Raw genomic sequence first — 16,630 nt, 5'->3', positions numbered from 1 at the left:
TATCCCATGACTACTGTACGCTCCTTTTTCACTGTCTGGTAATCTGCTTAGTTTTAGAACCAAGCCCCTCTGGATCCAAAAGTACCTTGAGACAAATGAACCAAAAGTGACTCAACCCTGGATAGTCCCAGGTCAAATGGAAGCCAATCCAAAGTGCCAGATTGGGCCCAGATCATGGTGTTTGTGTGTGTGTAATGCAATGCTGTGCATATTTATTTGCGAGTAAATCTCAGCGATCTTAATAGAACTTCCTCCTGGGTATGAGTATATAGATTTGCAGCCTATAAAAATATGTACAAGCTTTTTCATATACACACCTGCCTGTTCTCTCTCTCTCTCTTTCTCTCTCTCTCTCTCTCTCTGTGTGTGTGTGTGTGTGTATGTGTGTGTTTAAAGGATTATTCTTTGACTTGCATTGCTAACATTGCAAAATCAGGCATACAACACATCAAATGCTCTTAAAATACATTGCTGGGGTGAGAATTTAATCCAAAAGAGGGTCTTTAAAGTTTATCGAGCATTCCTCCTATTTGAAATCCTCTAGCCTGCATACAACCAAAAGCAGAAGAAAAATCAGCTCTGTGCCTGACCAAAAGGAAGCCGCTTGTTGTGGTCCTCGTGTAACCTAATGCAGGTTTTCCGCTCTGCATCCAGCAAATGTTGCTGGTTGCATTCTTGACTGTTTGAAACGTTAAGCATTGCCTGAGATTCCTCCAGGGTGCGATTTCCAAGACGGAAGGCAGTCAGGTGCTGCTGTGACCTTATACACAGATATAAAACACCTGATCTTCCTGCTCTCATCTCCAGGGCTGCCTTCATTCTTTACAGAGAGTTAGAATGATTTAAACCACCTGCCTCGCTTCCTCTTCCTCGATCTATTCCCGCATCCCATTCCAGGTTTCTTTTCCCTGTTTGGAAAGAAATTGTAAATAAACAAAAGCTCCGCTTGCTTCAGAGATATATTGCGAGCTGCACCTGCCTCTTTCATGTTGCAAAGGAACAGTTCAGGTGCTTCGCTTGCCATCTGCAGTACGAACATAGAAACCTGCCTCATGCTGAATCAAAGCATTGGTCCATCTAGCTGAGCCTTGGTGGCTCTCCAGGGTTTGAGGCTGGGAGACTATCTCTGCCCTACCTCGGAGATGCTGGAATTTTAAGGAGTGAAGTTGAGAACTGCTTTCTTGGAAGGAAAGGTGAGAACTTAGAATTTAATAAACAAAAGTTGCCACGGATTGTGTGAAGGGAAAGGTTAGCTTTAGAATTAATTTCATTTCCCTCTTACAGCAAAGCCCCCAGATTACAATTGCTTGGTAAAGCAAACAACCAAAATTTATGCCCTTAGACGGCGGATCTGCCTATTAAAATCTGCCCTCGCTAATTAAAACCAGCCTGCGCCGATCAGTCAGGTAAAGCTTTCGTTGATTAATGAACTGGTTTTGGGTACTACAAAAAGCACAGAATTGTTATTCGAAAGAGTAAAACCATCACCTTAAATTAAGAGTGGTGGTGGTAGAGACGCAAACTGTAGAGTTGTGTACTGTAATTCACAGATTCATTGCCCATAGTCATCTGCACTACCCAAAATGAAAAACCTGTCTCTCTCTCTGCCCAGGGAGTATATAAAGTTGATGCAGAGAGATCCCTGCCACGCTCAATGATTTAGAGCATCATTTGCACAGGAGCAGCCTACACACCCGTCGGATACAGGATGCTTCAGAGCCGTAAACTCTGCTTTATAGGGAAGGGACTTGTATTCCCAGTTTGCTTTGATTTATGCACAAATAACTGGGACTTTATGCAAAAAAAACAAAACAAAAACCCTCCACCAACAACCGTTCATAGCTGTCAACTTTTCCCTTTTCTTGCGAGGAATCCTATTCGGAATAAGGGAATTTCCCTTAAAAAGAGGGAAACGTTGACAGCTATGCAACTGTTGATGAGAAAGCAGGAAGTGGTGGCAGGAAGAACTTAACCTACACACATGGCTGAGTTTTCTGGGTTCATGATACAGGATGGCATCACTGTGACTTCGCTACCGTTCCTAATTCACACCATCCGGAGATCTGCCAATCGGAAAACAGCACAAGCTGCTCCAGCAAGAAGGTGCTGGGCAGGATCCAGGAAGTTGATGCTCCTGGGGCCACCAGAGCAGGATGGACCTGCAATCTCGTGGAGAGTCTGAACTGAGGTGAGACCGCGGCTGCAAAGCAGCCAGGAGGCCAAGAACTCGGGAAAGCAAGAAGCTGAATCTCAACGTCTTTCAAAGTAGGATGTTCTTCCACAGTGGAAATAGCTCACTTAAAACAGGGAGGCAAAGACTAAGCAGATTTTCTCATTGGGTTGCTTGACATATAGGAGTAATATAGGAGTAATTGCTGGAGTTGAGCCAATGCTGGCCTTTGGGCTTTGCAGTTTTCTCTGCAGGCTGCTCCTCTTTTGGACAGTGCTTTGGAGAAGGGTGCAATGTCCGTCCACAGTCTTGCCACACTATGAGTGGAAGCCAGAGCTTTGACCGTGTTTAATTTCTGCAGCCCTGGACTAACAGGAAGTAGACGAAAGGGTGAGGACATAACGTTATCAGGAAGCAAGTGATAAGTAGCCAGCACCTGAAACAGGTGTGTGTATAAGGTGTTAAGTTGTGGGTGAACATATCAGATGACACAGCGATTCTTCAAACAGCTCTTGTTTATTCACAGGCCAGGACAGAACTGAACTGAAGGGTTCAGTCAGCCTGCTTATATAGAGCTCCAGTACAATGTAACTGTAACAATTTTCTAAAACTATCCAATCACTGACGTCACTTTCGATCCCTTATTTGCATAACTATCTACAGTATCCCCCTGCTGGCCCAGGGTGAGAACTTCAGTGCATAACATAAGGCATCAGGACGGCCAATGTAGGAAACAGGAAATTGGACTAGATTTGCTTTTGGTCTGGTGCAGCAGATATGAAAGTATCAAGGTGGTTCTGGACTGGTGTGGCTTGGAGTACACTTATGCATTGGGAGCCAGTGTAAGGCACAGAGAGAACAAAGGTACTGTTATTATTATTTTATGATACCAGCAATTGGGGGGGGGCTGTGGTCCTTCAGATGTTGGGGAGTTGGGGTACAACTCCCATTGTCCCTGATCACTGGGCAAGTTGCCTGGGGCTGATGGGAGGCAGAGTCCAGCAAGATTTGGCTACAGGTTCCCCATCCCCATTAATGCACACGGCATGTCACTAAGTTGCCTAGGCAAAGTAAATGGGGGCTTTTGCCTTCAGGGAGCTTTCGTTCACAGGCCGAACTGAGAAAATAACAGAGAGCAAGAGAGGCAAGGATGTGCACAAATGCAGTGATGTGCTTAAAATAAGACTGCAGAGAAGGTCAGACCAATCTGTCAATTTGGGTTTCTCCCCTTCCTAGTCGTACGTTCGGTTCTCCACAGTTCCGTACCAGTTTGCATCTAAATAAATGAATAAATAAAGCCTTGTGAAAATTTGCCAGCATTTTAGTACGTGTTTTGCCTAATTCAGTGGTACCTCGGGTTACATACACTTCAGGTTACAGACTCTGCTAACCCAGAAATAGTACCTCAGGTAAAGAACTTTGCTTCAGGATGAGAACAGAAATCACGCGGAGGTGGTGCGGTGGCAGCGGGAGGCCCCATTAGCTAAAGTGGTGTTTCAGGTTAAGAACAGACCTCCAGAACGAATTAAGTTTTTAACCCAAGGTACCACTGTATCCATATTCTTTTGTATTCGCTTTTGCAGAATATGCAACATTTTGCAAGGAATAAAATGTATTTCTGTATGTCTATCTCTCTCACTCACGCACACACACACACACACACACACACACACAAAACACCCACCCCTCACACACTTTCCCCCTTTAATAACATTTTTATACACCACATTTGGTTGGAAAACTGCATTGCAAAAGTCGGAGTAGTGTCCATTTCAAAGCAGAGCTGAATTTCAGCTTGCATCTTGTTTTGGGAAGTGTGAAATGGATAGGTTCACATTGAAATGTGGACTAAACTGAATTTCTTCTGCATTCCTAGTTAAAGTTAGGAATGAACAGCTAAGCCGCCTTTGGGAGGAAGGATGGGATATACATTCAATTAATAATAGTAGCAGCGGTAAAATAATAATAATAATAATAATAATAATAATAATAATAATAATAATAATAATATTTTGCTAAGGGATTTGAAGATAGCCATGTTTGGGCACCCTGGAGCAGTGGCGTAGCGTGGGGGGTGCAGGGGGGGGGGCCGGCCGCACCAGCCGCAACATCTGGGGGTTAGGGCAAATCCACGGGTTAGGGGGCGCAAATCCACGGGTTAGGGGGCACAAATTACTTGCCTTGCCCTGGGTGCTGACAACCCACGCTACGCCACTGCCCTGGAGGTAGGGGCCAGGCAGTGAGGGAGGATGGATAGAGATGTTTAAGGAAGCAGCAGACTTTTCATTGGCTGATAGTGAAACGTTACCTGGGGAAGGTTGTAGGAAAGCTCTGTGCTAGAGACTGCATTGTAAAGAGCCCTTTTACACAATTATTGTGATTGTAGTGGAGTTGCGCCAATTGACAAACCGGCCCATTATCCCTTGGAACATAAAGGAAAAGCTTTTCTTTTCCTGCTGATGTTTTCTGGGAGGCCTCTGAGCTTCAAAGGAAAGGAGGAAGTAAATAAATGAAAATACTCAAACTGCTGACAAACACACAATTGAGTGAATTCCCACTCACCCCCACTGCCCTATCTTTTAGATGCTGCTTGAAACTCTAAAAGAAATAGATTTGAGATAGATAGATAGAGAGAGAGAGAGAGAAGGGAAAGTTGATTTTCAAGTTGTTTGTGCCTCTTCATGCAAAATAGGTCAGGTATTTCAATACCAACTTCTCAGAATTTATTTCAAAATACAAAGCATTTAATGACACTTGAAATGTACACTTACCTGTACATAATCTGCTCTCCCTAAGGGAATGGATATGAACAGCACTGTTTAGTTCTGACATCCTATTTTAAGCATGTATGATAGCTACAAAAGAATCGTAAAGCATTACAATAGATTTTATGAGCTGTCTTGTACCCAACTTTGCTCAGGAATCGTAAGCAACCAAAACATGAATGCTGTTTTGAATTCAGTAGTTAAAATCTGTGCAGTTTTGAGCTTTTTTTGGGCAAATTCACCGAAAACAATGAAGTTTTTGAGCTATTTCTAACAAAAATCACTAAAATTGACACTGCCAATAACCCTAACCCTATATGTCTGGATTTTCCTGGACATTTTTGTGATTTCTGTCCAGATACTGCTGTATTCCAGATATGTCTGGGAAATTCCGGGCATATGGCAACCCTATACCACCATCTGGATTCAAAATGGCATCCAATTGTATCTAAACATAGATAGAAACTTGCTCTTAAAAGCACCTCTTCTTTACCCAACTGCCAAAAAAAGATTTTGGTTAGTCAGTTTTGCTCTTGCTGCAAGTAGAAATTGCTCTCAAGGGAAAGAAATATCTTCTACAAATTTTTGCCTGCCTCTGCTCTTAATCAGCTGAAACAATAGAAAGGGGATGAGCAAGGAAGAATGTTTTTACTCCTCACTAGAGATGGGGGAGAAACTTACCTAAATTAATGTTCAGTGTTTTATTATGTTTTTATATGTGTTGGAAGCTACTCAGAGTGGCTGGGGCAGGCAATGCAGCCAGATGGGCAGGGTATAAATAATAAAAATATTGTTGTTGTTGTTGCTGTTGTTGTTAATTTGCATTTACAAAAACCAAAACATAACCCCAGTTCAAGATTTGTCCTTCCCCAAATGTTGCAGTGCAGTTCTGCAGCTAGCCAGTGTGTAAGTTGGGTAAATCATGCGTTAAATGCATATATTAGTGAAAATAGCATATGCAAATGGATTTTGCACAATTAAACATGGTTAGCAAAACTTGTACAGTGGTACCACGGGTTAAGAACTTAATTCATTCTGGGGGTCCATTCTTAACCTGAAACTGTTCTTAACCTGAAGCACCACTTTAGCTAATGGGGCCTCCCGCTGCCGCCGTGCCGCCGGAGCACGATTTCTGTTCTCATCCTGAAGCAAAGTTCTTAAGCTGGGTTAGCGGAGTCTGTAACCTGAAGCGTCTGTAACCTGAAGTGTATGTAACCCGAGGTACCACTGTACTAAAATGCTGGCAAATTTTCACTCGGAAATGTGGAGAACTGAATTTAAAACAGGAAAAATTAAAAATTGGGAGAAAACAGAATCAACAGATTCATCCACCTCCCTGCTGCCACCTCTCCAGTTTTTAAAGCATCCACACCTGTTTAGTAGGACTTGTGCTTAAACGCCGTGCCAAATCGCACAGCCCAGACACAGTTTGGAGTGGGATGTTTCCGACGGAATGGCGGAAAGCGGCGTAATTTGAAAGATACAAATGTTGCTCTTCTTCTCATCTCTGGGACAAAATAGATGCCCGCAACCTTGAGGGAATGATTAGAGCTAACAATATCCATCACAGCTTCGAGGGGAGCATCCAAGAACCAAGGTCAAGTCAATGAGGAAAGCAGGCTAGCCCCGCCAAGCTCCTTCTTGATAGATTGCTTAATTATCTGAGTCCCAGGACGATGGAAAACGGCGAGTATTCCTAAGAGATGGCGCTTCGGCACCAGACTTGAAAATGGCTTAGTCAAGTATGTTGCTGCTTGGGGGGGGAAATTAAAAGAGCTGATTGGAGTGATGTCTTCAAAACAAAACAAAACAAAAAGCTGGAAGAACCGTCTCTATTTCCTACCTTTATTGACAGGCTGTTAGTGGCATAACAAGATAGAGAGGTCTCTGCGAGCTGGCACAATTGGTAAGTGCCCTGCAGGCCGCGAGGGAAGAGAAAAATGGTTGGTTGCTTCGACAGATGCTCCTCATGCAGACCCAGCAGCTGGAACCGCCTGGTGATATTCATGCCTCTGACAGAGTGACAATCTGGAGCGGGAATCTCCAGTGGATGCAGAACAGTGTCAGGGAAGGATGCCACACACAGGCACATTTGCCATTTAATCAGCTCGACCCGATTGCCAATTAACGTCTGAGGGATTTCGAGAGCCAGGGAAAAAGAAAGAAAAGAAAAGAAAAGGGAGGGACGGGAGGTTAATTTTTTGCATAACCTTAGTTTGTGCCCTTCCATGACAAACCCACTAGTCCATTAGGGCAGACCGGGCATTGCCCCACCAAGCTTGGTCCACCTGTGGTATAGTGGTTAGAGTGTCGGACTAGGACCTGAGAGACCAGGGTTCAAATTGTCGGACTTGCATTAGACCAAGCGATTCCTCTGGTATCGCCTCCGATAATGATTAACGACCTGAGCCTTTGATGAGGCTCCAAGCATGTTCCCCTGTTATGCAGAGTATCCAGCACAGGGAAGGACAGAAGTTCATGAGCTACATTGCTAAAGAGTTTTATTCCTAACTATGCAGACAGAAAAGAAATATACATGCTCTCTCTGTGAGAGCAGAGAGCAACTGAAATAAAGGAACCAGTAACATCACATCCGTCTCCTGTCTTCCGTGAGACTTCCAACAGTCTGGAATGTCTCTGGAATGTAAACAGAGTCTTGTGACTCCAAAGCACTGCACAGTGGCAACAAACAGAAACCAACACAAATCCCCCTTGGCCACAAAGCTCATGGGGTGACCATGGGCCATACACTGCCTCTCAGCCTAACTTACCTCATGAGTATGGAGTGCTGGCATGTTTTTTTTGTGTGTGCTGACCACGACAGCGATTTTGTTCTTGCACCCACAATACAGGTGCTTTGTTTTGCTTTGGGTTGTTTTGTTTTTTGTTTTACTAAAAGGAAGCACGGGTTATTGTAAAGTTACAGCTTTACTTGACTTACCTCTATCCACAATGGCATTTGTTTCCATTCCTAGGACAAAAAGGAAACTATTAATGGAGTTTCCCGCCTAGATTCAATTTTGAACAGTGTCAATATCTTTTGTCATGACGTAAAGGTAAAGGGACCCCTGACCATTAGGTCCAGTCATGGCTGACTCTGGGGTTGCGGCGCTCATCTTGCTTTATTGGCTGAGGGAGCTGGCGTACAGCTTCTGGGTCATGTGGCCAGCATGACTAAGCCGCTTCTGGCGAACCAGAGCAGCGCATGGAAACGCCGTTTACCTTCCCGCCAGAGCGGTATGTATTGATCTACTTGCACTTTGACGTGCTTTCGAACTGCTAAGTTGGCAGGAGCAGGGACTGAGCAACGGGAGCTCACCCCGTCGTGGGGATTCGAACCGCTGACCTTCTGATCGGCAAGTCCTAGGCTCTGTGGTTTAATCCACAGCACCATACAGATTTAATTTCCTGGAATGGAAACACTGAGTGTGTTGGATATTGGTTTTGAGGGGGGGGGGAGGAGATGGTTTGCATGCTGTTTAATGGTAGAAAGGCAGTAGGAGGCCTTGGCCGTTGACAAAAATAATTGGAAATGGATTGGCGCATTGTAATCCCTACAGCCTCTTCCATGGCAAGTGCTTCCTGTGAAATGATTTTGGCTATACTATGTCCTAGCTTTATACTTTATGCCAGGTGCTTTGAAATTATTGGGCCAGCAGAAACATCTGGAAAATTAAGAAGGTACTGTGGGCCACCCATCACAAAATGGCCGTCACAAAATGGATGCCGTGAAGGGTGTGGGAGAGGCTGAAGCAGTGCAAAGAGGAACTGAGCAAAAAGAGCAAACCATCTCTTGTGCATTGTGGATTTTTGACGGCATGTTTACTAAGATATTTTGCAGATGCCCTTCGTGGTATTGGCAGGCACGTTGACTCCTTCAATTTGCTGTATGGTACAGACCACATTTGTTTCAGGACGGTGAGGGGAATGGGAAAGTTTGGACCAGAACTGCTGAAAAACCTTGCTACATAAATATTCACATCTGGATAAAATGGAAAAGAAATGGGAAAGAGTGATTATAAATAACACAGCTGCCAGGAGGAGACTTGGGAGAAAGGCAACACTGCTAATTTTATATTTTCCAATTCGAATCACATTCTTAACACAACTCTTTCCACCCTGATCATCTGTTGGTTAAGCATGTCTCATTCAATTACTGAAAAGTACACAGCGGTTTTCACAGACTTAAAGACACACACATGCGCAGAGCCAGTATTATTTGAAAATGCAGCTTATCGTTGCTTCTTACTGACATATCATTTCTGATTTTCAAGAATCCCAAATGTAATTTGAAATGTTTACAACCCTGTGGTTATTTCAGCTCCCCTCTAATCGATCTGAAGTACATTTACAGGCCTGCACTAATTGCATTAATGACTATTTGTTCTAATTGCATGAAATGCAAACAGTAGAAAATTGTTGGCAAAAAAGGCCCTCCAGAGAGAAGGGGGACGGGAAGGGACAACAACCCCCAAAGAAATGAAGTAAAATTCTGATTTAGGACAGAAATAGATAATTATTACAAAAGGTTGTTCTACTCAGAGGAGGGATATCAGGAGGTACCAATTTCTTTCCTGTCCGGGGTTTGTTGTAATCAGCACTGTTTCCATTTTGATACACTTCGGTTTCTGCTGAAACCTTTGTTATTTTGTTATTTGTCTTGCAATTTGCTACGGCTGAAACTTGTGTAATTAATTTCAATGCCTTTCAATGGAAGGGAAACGGCAAAAACAACACAATAGGTAACACAATAATTTATGTAACATTTGTAGGCTAAAACAACAATAGCAACAAATACTGCTCATATTTGCTTGTATGATATCCATTCCTGATCTCTGATGAATTGAGGGAATTTCCACTCCCATTTTCATTTCTGATGGAATTCCCTGACATCCCCAATCCCATTGAAATTAAAGAACCTCAATTATTCTTGTCCATTTATCTCAGGGGGTCTACTTTAAATGTGACTAATGTTGGGTAAAGCTGAAGATATTTGCATCTGGAAGGGAATCTTAAGGTAGATCCTGCCACATGAGGCGGTCACCTCACATGGGTGACCTCATGGGTGGACTGACTCTGTTTCTGGACTTCCACATACACCTCCTCACCTCACCACCCGATAATCTTGTAGTAGCCACATCTGCCTTACAAGCAGAAGATCCCAGGTAGGGCTGGAAATGTCCCTTGCTTGAACCTGTGGAGAGCCATTTATTTTATTTTAAATCTCTATACCACCCTTCATCTGAAGAACGCAAAAATACACAACTTGGACAACACTGAGCAAAATGGACCAATGGTCTGACTCAGTATAGGGCATCTTCCTATGCTTCTAATACATCAGAGGTGAAGACTAGATCTAATGGGGTTAAATTACAGGGGAGCAGATTTCAGTTGTTAAGTAAGGTAAAGGTAAAGGGACCCCTGACCATTAGGTCCAGTCGTGGCCGACTCTGGGGTTGTGGTGCTCATCTCGCTTTGTTGTTAAGTAACAGGCAGCTAAAACTGTCTCCCCAAATATCCACCCTTCCTTTGACTCACACATAACACATAAACAAAATATAAAATTAATAATAGAATTTTACACTTATTTTATTAGGAGCAATATTAAGATTATTCCAGAGCAATTCCTTCCACTGGCATTACTCAAAGACTCATACCCTTTTGGAATTGGGCCAGAAAACATGGTTTCTGTAAACCACAAAAGAACCAAGAACTCCAGAAACCTTCATTTCTGCACAAAATTCAATTGGGAGTGGGTAGGGGAACTTTGCAGGGAACCTCCGTCAATTTATATATTTAGACTCAGACCTCCTTACAACTTTCCTTTCCCATTTCTCTGTGCTTTGGTAAGGCTGAAATTTAAATTAAACAACTGAAGCAAACTCCGTAGAGCTTCAATAGATACGCTCCATGTGCGAAACTCAGAGGTAAGTGTTTCAAATTTTAAGTCAATTGCTTTAAAAGCCTCGTAAGGCATAAGCAGCTGAAAACAGGTAATTTGCTTTGAATCGGAGCATAACATACTGCTGTTAAAACACATCTATTGCTTGAATGTAAATGACTAAGTACTGTTACATTGTAGTTATATTCAGCAGGTATTGCTGCTGAATATTTCAGGCCATAGTTACAACATAGAGAGCACAATATGTTGTAACTATTGCAAGGTATTGCATTTGTTTTGAATATTTCAGGCAAGATATTTCAGTGCTAGATTCTAAAAATGTTGTGCTTTTAATACTTGTTTGTCCAACATACAGTCCAAACAGGGAACAATATAGAGTTCTAGAACTTAACTGAGGCTCTGTCTGCACTGTACATTTAAAGCAGTGTTCTGTTTCTTTAAACTGTCATGATCCTCGGAACTGCAGTTTGTTAAGGGTGCAGAGAGTTGTTAGGAGATCCCTGTTCCCCTCAGAGAGCTCCAATTCCCAGAGTTCCCTGTTAAACCACAGTGACCGCCGATAAACATCAGGCCACCGCAAAGCTAACCAGGTCCCACTGACTTGTCATAGTGCCCTCAGTGTGTAATGAAGAGGAAGATGGTTTTCCAAGGTAACCTGGTCCAGAGATATTTGGGATTTTGTATGTAAGTAGCAGAACCTAAAAATTGTCATGTGGTTCATAGGCAGCCAGTGCAGATCCTTCAGCACTGGTGTGATATGTACCTGATAAGGAGCATCACTCACCACTCAGACTCTGGCATTCTGAACCGGCTGCAAGGGAAGTCCCACCGAGAGCACATTGCAGTAGCCCAGATGTGATGCTTGTTGGGATACTGCCAGGGAAACGGAGGCATCAGGCAGACCTCCACATCATCTCCGGACGATCTCCGGTCTCCCGTAGAACAGCATCAGTCAATTAGCGACACAAGCCTCAGACACATTCCAAGAATTCGTGCACACCCTTTCTGCAGAGTTTCCACAACAGAAGATTCAGCCAGGAGAGCATATTTACAGCTTTATTCAACGTAGATCAGAACAAAGGAAAAACATGACTGCTTGCATCCGTGTCCAGGAAAACAGCCGGAACAAAAGCTATATACAAAACGGAAGTTCCCATTGAGCAGGAAGTAAACAGGCATGTGACACACAACAGCCTGTTCCCTTTTAAGGTGGAACGGAAATATCCTAACAATGCTACTGTAGGACATCAAACCAACAATTCATGTTTTGCCAGATGGGCACATGAAGGGGCTGAGGCTCACAGAGCTTTCCTGTAAAATTTGCTAGAGAGAGCTCTGTGAGATCACTTCCTTTGTCTGCCTTGGCAGGAAGCTGTAATGCTACATACTTCCTTCCTGCCTGGACATGTCTCTCTTTCTTCATCATGCTTTCAAGCTGACCACATGGGCATGCCTGAGATCAGGAACTGTTTTTGAACTTACGTTTTGTACTTTTATAATTTCAATAGTAGTTATCATTTTGCTTCTGTAATTGCTGCTTCAAGACCTAGATTATATAAGTAATTAATACTTTTATTTCTTCACAAAACAATGTGTGTATGATTGTTGTTTTTAAAGGTGGGGGAGGGGTAATACCAGGAAAATTCAGTCTGCCTTAAAGCATCCTGGATTATTGTTTCTGGATCTAGAAGGTTAAGTCAACCTTGTCTTAGCTTCCAAATTTAAGCTGCAAACAATTGCAAACAATTGTACTTTGCTGATCTCACTAGCATGAGCAAGGAAGGATAATACCTAAACAATATATCCTCTCCTAGTGTCTAAATCCATTCCTACACTTATCAACACATGTGTCATGGTGGCCAAGGTATCCCTGTGCAGGAAAGGGCACAGTTGATGCATGAACTGATGCTGATGATACGCACAATTTGCCTCAGGTGTTACCTGGGCCTCCATGGATGAAGGATGCTGCAAGAGCACTCCTAACTGCTTTCTTTCAGAGGGAGTGAAATCCTACAGGCAGGCTTTCCAATTCTTAGACCTGCAAACCACTTACCTACAATCTTTCTGTCTTCAGTGTCTGTCTACTGACCCTCATCCACTCCACCATTGCATCCAGGCAGTGGTTCAACTTGCGCATGACGCCCCCTGATTCAGATTTAATGGAAAGGTAGATCTGAGTGTCATACTGATTACACCATACCCCAAACCTCCTGATGATTACTCCCAATGGCATCATGTTGATGTGAAATATGATTGGGGACTGACTCGTGCCTTGTGGCACCACACAGCTAAGCTGTCAAGATGCAGAAATAACAATAACAATAATAACAATAATAAAAAAAATTATTTATACCCCACCCTCCCTGGCCAGAGCTGGGCTCAGGGCAGCTAACACCAGTAAAATTACAGTAAAAACATAATAGGAAAAAAAACAACACAATTTAAAATACAGGTTAAAATGCAATTTAATATGCAGCCTCATTTTAAAAGTAGCCAATAGATCAAAACCATAAGGGGAGGGAAACATAAGGGTCAGACCGAGTCCAAACCAAAGGCCAGGCGGAACAGCTCTATCTTGCAGGTCCTGCAGAAAGATGTCAAGTCCCGCAGGGTCCTAGTCTCTTGTGACAGAGTGTTCCACCAAGTCGGATAGGCCCTGGCCCTAGTTGAGACCAATCTAACCACCTTGTGACCTGGGACCTCCAAAATGTTGTCATTTGTGGACCTTAAGGTCCTCCGTGGATACCAGGCATACCAGGAGAGGTATGAAGTCCTCAATGTTATTCTTTGTTAGAAGTCATGAGGTAAGACTGGAACCACCCACAGAGACGGCCAAGGAAGATGCCCTATTCAATGGTGTCAACAGCAGTCGAGACAACGTATTAATAACCTTGAAACTGGCTGAATTGGGATTATATCCCAATTCATTCACTATGGGTTATATCCTGGCTTGGTCTTCCACAGACAGAACGGCTCTTTCCATCTACAGAAGGCTTTTTAATCCAGTGGAGGCTGGTAAGTGGCATTTGCTTATTCTTCCTCTCTCTGCCACCTGCAACGTGTCAGGAGTTCAGCCTACACTCGAGTAGGACTCTGGCAGAGACACATGCCTGACTGGCATGTTCTCTCCTTCCTGGTCAATCCTTCGGGAGCTTCAAGCTTACAACCTGCCTGAACATCACAGCGACCGTTGCTTACAGACACCGGCACACTTAGGGATCTGCAGAGTTTTCGCCGCTTGCATAGACTTCTGGTTGAGAGCGACCCCATCGCAAGCGGGGATTTTTCCTAAGCGGAGAATCCCGGTTTTTTTTGGAGGATTTAGGGGTGTCACAGGGCGCAGTGACCCCCAGAAGTAGTGTCTGGAGGGTGTCCAGACACTCAGGTTCCCGCGGAGAGCCGAAACGCAGACCACCCAGCCGCCAGGTAACTCCCAAAAGGAGCGAAGAGAGCGGCGGGGAGGGTAAGTGGGCTGAAGGGAAGCCATAGCTAACTCCGGAAAACGAAGCCCCGAGCTTGCAAGGGAAGCGCTTAACTCTCGATAACAAGGAATTTGGACCTAAATTATGGGAAAAGAGTGGCTTAAATTATAAGGGAAGGCACCGGATGAAAAACAAATAACTTCGAGACCGGCTACTATCTGCAATCAGTTTAAAACGCATTCGGAAAGCAAAGCTGTCAAAAGTGAAAGTGAGTTGCCGCTTGCGGCTATTGTTTCTTTTCCCCTTTTAGACTTGCAATAAACTAACTCTTTAGAAGATACAAATAGTTTAAGAAGAATTTAAGCTAAAAGGGGAGACAGAGGGCTTGAATTTGCTACATTAAGGGTCCTCTTTGGAACTGTGATGCGATAAGTTGAGAAACTGACTGCGGTTTTACTTTTATAAAAAACTGCGCAACAGAAGAAGAGTCTCCGACTCCATTGTTCTCTGACGTCTGCCCCTTTGTTTGCCTTCTGGCATTTATAGAAAGAATTTTTCTTCTCTTCTCTTTTTTAACGGATACTCGACGGATTATTTGGACTAAACATTTACTGGTCACCTGCAAATCGGATTATTAATCTATTATTTTGAAAATATTTTTTTTATTTTTTATTTTTTCCTCCTAACTTGCGGAGGCTTTGGGTCCCTTGTGGTCAGAAGGATAATTACAACTTGTTTTTCTCTCTTGTTTTGCTTGCTCCTCTTTGTTTTCTTTCTTTTTTTTCTTTTTTGGATTTGGCGAAATTTGGATTATAACTGGTTCATAAGAATTTATAAGGATTAGCCTAATTGGTGGCAGAAGAAGGGGAAATTTTTGACAAGTCAAAATAATTTTTATTTTATTTTTATTTTTATTTTTTATTTTTTATTTTTTAATTTTTTTTCTCGTGATACAATTGGATTACAATTGGGACAAATATTGGATTATAAGTGGAAATTTATGACTTTTAAAAGGATTAGCCTAATTGGCAAGAAGAAAATGTTTTAAGGGCTTGTGGTTCCAGTTAATTCCAGTTAATTATTCTCCCTCACATTTACCGACTGGGCTGAAGATTATACAAAATTGAGAAAGCTTCAAAAAGACAACATAAAGTGGGACTTATATAAATTATAGAAGCCGATTTCAAGTGTCATATTTGATTAGGGGCTGAGCCCATATAAGATTGAAGTGGTGGTGGGTTTTAATTTATTTTAAAGTACTGAAGGGTATCTGTGAGAATGTCTCATCAACCGAAGAAGGGTGTGGAGGGAGGAACACCAGGAGATAGAAGAGGTTCAAAACCAGAATCAGATTTTAAGGCTGAAATATTGAAAATGTTTGCGGAAATTAGACAAAGTGAAAAGAATTTGGAGGACAAATTGGAGCATGTGGATACAAGAATAGAACAGGTAGATACGAGAATTGGGAAAATGGACCAAAAAATTGATGAAACTGTAAAAGAATTGAAAGGCCAAATTAAAGAAGTTTCTAAGAGAACACAATCCTTGGAAGAAGGAATGAAGAAGACAAGAGCAGAAATGAAGGAAGTGAAACGAGAAGAAGAGAAAATAAAAGTGGGACTATCGGAAGTTAATAAGACACAGGAGGAGATATGGGACACAATTGCCATGAATGAATTGAGGCAACGGGAGGTGAATCTCAGGCTGAGAGCGGTCCCTGAAACACAAGGTGAAAATATCAGAGAGAAACTGGTAACAGAGATAGCACAATGGCTGGAATTACAAAAGGAAGAAGTTGAGAGATCAGTACAGAATGCATTCAGAATGAGAGTAAGAACAACTAAAACAAGGATAGCTCCGGGAGATTGTTTGATTACTTTCAAAGATAAAGGCATGAGAAATTTAATTCTTCAAAAAAATAGAGAAACAAGATTGAACATTGAAGGGAATTATATAATTATTTTTAAAGACATTCCAGTCAGACTGCTGAAATGAAGAGACCCATATAAGCCATTGGTCCAAATTCTCAAGAAGAATAAGATTGAATTCAAATGGGAATTCCCTCAGGGGATTTCCTTTGTTTATAAAAGTAAGAAACACAGACTTACCAGTCCGGAGGAAACAAGTAAATTTCAGAGGCGCTACAAGGAATTAATGGAAGAGGAAGAAGAAGAAAAAGGAGCGGTAGGAGGAGTTGGTCCCCTAGGAATGAAGTTTCCGGAAGAAAAGGAGCAAAAGAATGGAGAGACGGATGAGGAATTAGAAGGAGAAGAACAAGAAGAGGATAGATTATAATAAATTAAATTAATTTTAATTAGGAAGAAAAGATGGCACTCAAACTTTGGAATTGGAATATTAATTGAATGAATGA

At 42.5% G+C, this 16,630-nt stretch overlaps 1 long non-coding RNA gene across 1 annotated transcript; it reads right to left on the bottom strand.

Annotated features, from left to right (window-relative positions):
* Positions 1-550: 550 nt before the first annotated feature.
* On the bottom strand, positions 551-12,271 carry LOC310761007. The gene is made up of 4 exons (XR_014547175.1): positions 12,084-12,271; positions 11,622-11,710; positions 7,877-7,906; positions 551-908 (listed from the first exon to the last, which is right to left on the bottom strand). It is a non-coding gene; the product is annotated as an uncharacterized lncRNA (long non-coding RNA).
* Positions 12,272-16,630: the final 4,359 nt, after the last annotated feature.

The sequence above is a fragment of the Podarcis filfolensis genome (genome assembly GCF_964270895.1).
Source record: "Podarcis filfolensis genome assembly, chromosome: 4".
Taxonomy (NCBI): domain Eukaryota; kingdom Metazoa; phylum Chordata; class Lepidosauria; order Squamata; family Lacertidae; genus Podarcis; species Podarcis filfolensis.
Note: the sequence above shows the minus strand (reverse complement) of the source record. Positions and strands in the feature narration are given on the sequence as shown.